The sequence below is a fragment of the Ovis aries genome, chromosome 1 (assembly GCF_016772045.2).
Source record: "Ovis aries strain OAR_USU_Benz2616 breed Rambouillet chromosome 1, ARS-UI_Ramb_v3.0, whole genome shotgun sequence".
Taxonomy (NCBI): Eukaryota; Metazoa; Chordata; class Mammalia; order Artiodactyla; family Bovidae; genus Ovis; species Ovis aries.
Window position 1 is genome coordinate 125,175,877 of NC_056054.1, and position 5,811 is coordinate 125,181,687.

Here is a 5,811-nt window from a genome sequence, read left to right on the forward strand (position 1 = left end):
ACCAATTTTAGAACTATGAGAAATCAGTCTGTTGTTTAAACCATCCAGCTCCTGTTACTGTGTTATGGTAGCCTGAGCTAACACATACACGTGTGTAACACATTTTTCTTTTTGTTTTGCTTGTGTTTACATGTAACAGAAGTCAGCCAGCAAGATCCTTGTTGCTAGAGAGCTATACTTTCAGTCAACATGAAGCCCAAAGGCCATGTACACCCTATTCATCCTGAAACCACAAAGAAGGCAAATTTTATCTGATCAAAAATAAGAAAAATTTGAGGAAAGCCAGCAATTTAATTTTGGGTGATGGAAGAGGGGGCTGATAACAATAAAGGTAAACCTTGGAATGGATAACACTGGCAGTTTTAAATGACACAACAGAAAAAAAACATCAATTTATTCTTGAATGTTAGTTAACTCAAGCTAAGAACTATCAAAAGAGCTGAGATTTTAATCAAATAGCATGCCTTTTTCTTAAGAGGCCACCACACCCATTTCTAACTTTAGTAGTTGAATTTCTTTTTCTTTTCTTTTTATTAATCACTTGGAATTATCTTTAATTAGGTACAAAGACTTTTCCAATCACATCACATAGAGATCATTTTATCCCCTGCTCTGTTTGGCTGCCGGTCTCTTGTCTCTCTCCTCAGCAGTGGTAAGGCAAATACCCTTTCCACGGGGAAGGGAGATCCATGGTTTGTTGCCTTTGCCAATAAGGAAGACGTTTGAGAGCCATGTGGCAAAGCTGTTGCCATTCACATGAACTACATTAAAGGAACCTGGATGTCTCTCCTGGTTGGTAATCACACCAATTCTTCCCAGGTTAGCACCTCCAGTCACCATGCATAGGTTACCAGTGTCAAATTCGACAAAATCAGTGGTCTTGCCAGTCTCCAAGTCAATTTGGATGGTGTCATTCACCTTGAGGAGGGGATCAGGGTAATGGATGGTGCGAGCATCATGGATCACCTGATGAGGGACTCCTTTTGTCCCCACAAAGATCTTTCTTACTGTACAGTTTACACTTGGCCTCCTCAGGTGTATTACGATGAACAGCAAAGCGACCCTTGGTGTCATAGATCAAACGAAAATTCTCTCCAGTCTTATCAGTGCTGATGACATCCATAAAACCAGCAGGGTAGTTATATCAGTGCAGACTTTGCCATCCATCTTAATGAAACACCGCATGCAATCTTCTCTACTTCATCTCCTGTTAGGGCATACTTAAGTCTGTTCCTTAAGAAAATGGTTAGGGGGAAACATTCCCTCAGCCTGTGGGGCCAGGTAGATGGACGAGGGGCAAACACACCAGTCACTCTGTCCAGCCTCCAATGTTTTGGAGCTGCTACACACTTCTTGGGACCGTGAGTCATGGCTGTACTAGGCAAGAAAAGAGCGACTTTCTTTTAAAACATAGAAAGCTTAGACCAAAACTGGGAAAATACTTCTCATTAAAAGGAAGGTAAAAGAAACATTTTCATAAAATCTATCTCCTTTTTTTTTTTTTTTTTTTTGGCTTTCACAAAGTTGTATTTAACTTTGAATTAATTTGACAAAAAAGAGAGTTTTTAAAAAAATATTTATTTTTACTTTATTTTACTTTACAATACTGTATTGGTTTTGCCATACATTGACATGAATCCACCACAGGTGTACATGCGTTCCCAAACACGAACCCCCCTCCCACCTCCCTCCCCATAACATCTCTCTGGGTCATCACCGTGCACCAGCCCCAAGCATGCTGTATCCTGCATCGGATAGACTGGCGATTCGATTCTTACATGATAGTATACATGTTTCAATGCCATTCTCCCAAATCATCCCACCCTCTCCCTCTCCCTCTGAGTCCAAAAGTCCGTTATACACATCTGTGTCTTTTTTGCTGTCTTGCATACAGGGTCGTCATTGCCATCTTTCTAAATTCCATATACATGTGTTAGTATACTGTATTGGTGTTTTTCTTTCTGGCTTACTTCACTCTGTATAATCGGCTCCAGTTTCATCCATCTCATCAGAACTGATTCAAATGTATTATTTTTAATGGCTGAGTAATACTCCATTGTGTATATGTACCACAGCTTTCTTATCCATTCATCTGCTGATGGACATCTAGGTTGTTTCCATGTCCTGGCTATTATAAACAGTGCTGCGATGAACATTGGGGTACATGTGTCTCTTTCAATTCTGGTTTCCTCGGTGTGTATGCCCAGCAGTGGGATTGCTGGGTCATAAGGTAGTTCTATTTGCAATTTTTTAAGGAATCTCCACACTGTTCTCCATAGTGGCTGTACTAGTTTGCATTCCCACCAACAGTGTAGGAGGGTTCCCTTTTCTCCACACCCTCTCCAGCATTTATTGCTTGCAGATTTTTGGATCGCAGCCATTCTGACTGGTGTGAAGTGGTACCTCATTGTGGTTTTGATTTGCATTTCTCTAGTAATGAGTGATGTTGAGCATCTTTTCATGTGTTTGTTAGCCATCTGTATGTCTTCTTTGGAGAAATGTCTATTTAGTTCTTTGGCCCATTTTTTGATTGGGTCATTTATTTTTCTGGAATGGAGCTGCATAAGTTGCTTGTATATTTTTGAGATTAGTTGTTTGTCAGTTGCTTCATTTGCTATTATTTTCTCCCATTCCGAAGGCTGTCTTTTCACCTTGCTTATATTTTCCTTTGTTGTGCAGAAGCTTTTAATTTTAATTAGATCCCATTTGTTTATTTTTGCTTTTATTTCCAGTATTCTGGGAGGTGGATCATAGAGGATCCTGCTGTGATTTATGTCGGAGAGTGTTTTGCCTATATTCTCCTCTAGGAGTTTTATAGTTTCTGGTCTTACATTTAGATCTTTAATCCATTTTGAGTTTATTTTTGTGTGCGGTGTTAGAAAGTGATCTAGTTTCATTCTTTTACAAGTGGTTGACCAGTTTTCCCAGCACCACTTGTTAAAGAGATTGTCTTTACTCCATTGTATATTCTTGCCTCCTTTGTCAAAGATAAGGTGTCCATAGGTGTGTGGATTTATCTCTGGGCTTTCTATTTTGTTCCATTGATCTATATTTCTGTCTTGATGACTGTGGCTTTGTAGTAGAGCCTGAAGTCAGGCAAGTTGATTCCTCCAGTTCCATTCTTCTTTCTCAAGATTGCTTTGGCTATTCGAGGTTTTTTCTATTTCCATACAAACCTTGAAATTATTTGTTCTAGTTCTGTGAAAAATATCTCTGGTAGCTTGATAGGGATTGCATTGAATCTATAGATTACTTTGGGTAGTATACTCATTTTCACTATATTGATTCTTCTGATCCATCAACATGGTATATTTCTCCATCTATTAGTGTCCTTTTTGATTTCTTTCATCAGTGTTTTATAGTTTTCTATATATAGGTCTTTAGTTTCTTTAGGTAGATATATTCCTAAGTATTTTATTCTTTTCGTTGCAATGGTGAATGGAATTGTTTCCTTAATTTCTTTTTCTACTTTCTCATTATTAGTGTATAGGAATGCAAGGGATTTCTGTGTGTTGATTTTATATCCTGCAACTTTACTATATTCATTGATGAGCTCTAGTAATTTTCTGGTGGAGTCTTTAGGGTTTTCTATGTAGAGGATCATGTCATCTGCAAACAGTGAATGTTTTACTTCTTCTTTTCCAATTTGGATTCCTTTTATTTCTTTTTCTGCTCTGATTGCTGTGGCCAAAACTTCCAGAACTATGTTGAATAGTAGCGGTGAAAGTGGACACCCTTGTCTTGTTCCTGACTTTAGGGGAAATGCTTTCAATTTTTCACCATTGAGGATAATGTTTGCTGTGGGTTTGTCATAGATAGCTTTTATTATGTTGAGGTATGTTCCTTCTATTCCTGCTTTCTGGAGAGTTTTTTTTTATCATAAATGGATGTTGAATTTTGTCAAAGGCCTTCTCTGCATCTATTGAGATAATCATATGGCTTTTATTTTTCAATTTGTTAATGTGAATTACATTGATTGATTTGCAGATGTTGAAGAATCCTTGCATCCCTGGGATAAAGCCCACTTGGTCATGGTGTATGATCTTTTTAATGTGTTGGATTCTGATTGCTAGAATTTTGTTGAGGATTTTTGCATCTATGTTCATCAGTGATATTGGCCTGTAGTTTTCTTTTTTTTGTGACATCTTTGTCATGTTTTGGTATTAGGGTCATGGTGGCCTCATAGAATGAGTTTGGAAGTTTACCTTCCTCTGCAATTTTCTGGAAGGGTTTGAGGAGGATAGGTGTTAGCTCTTCTCAAAATTTTTGGTAGAATTCAGCTGTGAAGCCGTCTGGACCTGGGCTTTTGTTTGCTGGGAGATTTCTGATTACAGTTTCAATTTCCGTGCTTGTGATGGGTCTGTTAAGATTTTCTATTTCTTCCTGGTTCAGTTTTGGAAAATTGTACTTTTCTAAGAATTTGTCCATTTCTTCCACGTTGTCCATTTTATTGGCATATAACTGCTGATAGTAGTCTCTTATGATTCTTTGTATTTCTGTGTTGTCTGTTGTGATCTCTCCATTTTCATTTCTAATTTTATTGATTTGTTTTTTCTCTCTTTGCTTCTTGGTGAGTCTGGCTAATGGTTTGTCAATTTTATTTATCCTTTCAAAGAACAACCAGCTTTTGGCTTTGTTGATTTTTGCTATGGTCTCTTTTGTTTCTTTTGCATTTATTTCTGCCCTAATTTTTAAGATGTCTTTCCTTCTACTAACTCTGGGGTTCTCCAATTCTTCCTTTTCTAGTTGCTTTAGGTGTAGAGTTAGGTTATTTATTTGACTTTTTTCTTGTTTCTTGAGGTATGCCTGTATTGCTATGAACTTTCCTCTTAGCACTGCTTTTATAGTGTCCCACAGGTTTTGGGTTGTTGTGTTTTCATTTTCATTCGTTTCTATGCAGATTTTGATTTCTTTTTTGATTTCTTCTGTGATTTGTTGGTTATTCAGAGTGTGTTGTTCAACCTCCATATGTTGGAATTTTTAATAGTTTTTCTCCTGTAATTGAGATCTAATCTTAATGCATTATGGTCAGAAAAGATGGTTGGAATGATTCCGATTTTTTTTTTGAATTTATCAAGTTTAGATTTATGGCCCAGGATGTGATCTATCCTGGAGAATGTTCCATGAGCACTTGAGAAAAAGGTGAAATTCATTGTTTTGGGGTGAAATGTCCTATGGATATCAATTAGGTCTAACTGGTCTAATGTATTATTTAAAGTTTACATTTCTTTGTTGATTTTCTGTTTAGATGATCTGTCCATAGGTGTGAGTGGGGTATTAAAGTCTCCCACTATTATTGTGTTATTGTTGATTTCCCCTTTCATACTTGTTAGCATTTGTCTTACATATTGCGGTGCTCCTATATTGGATGCATACATATTTATAATTGTTATATCTTCTTCTTGGATTGATCCTTTCATCATTATGTAGTGGCCTTCTTTGTCTCTTTTCACAGCCTTTGTTTTAAAGTCTATTTTATCGGATATGAGTATTGCCACTCTTGCTTTCTTTTGGTCTCTATTTGCATGGTATATCTTTTTCCAGCCCTTCACTTTCAGTCTGTATGTGTCCCTTGTTTTGAGGTGGGTCTCTTATAAGCAGCATATAGAGGGGTCTTGTTTTTGTATCCATTCAGCCAGTCTTTGCCTTTTGGTTGGGGCATTCAACCCATTTACGTTTAAGGTAATTATTGATAAGTATGATCCCGTTACCATTTACCTTATTGTTTTGGGTTTGGGTTTATACACCCTTTTGTGTTTCCTGTCTAGAGAATATCCTTTAGAATTAGTTGGAGAGCTGGTTTGGTGGTGC

The 5,811-nt window shown here is 37.3% G+C and overlaps 1 pseudogene; it reads right to left on the reverse strand.

Moving 5' to 3' along the window:
* Window positions 1–500: 500 nt before the first annotated feature.
* Window positions 501–1,370, reverse strand: LOC101115092 (small ribosomal subunit protein eS4-like; annotated as a pseudogene).
* Window positions 1,371–5,811: the final 4,441 nt, after the last annotated feature.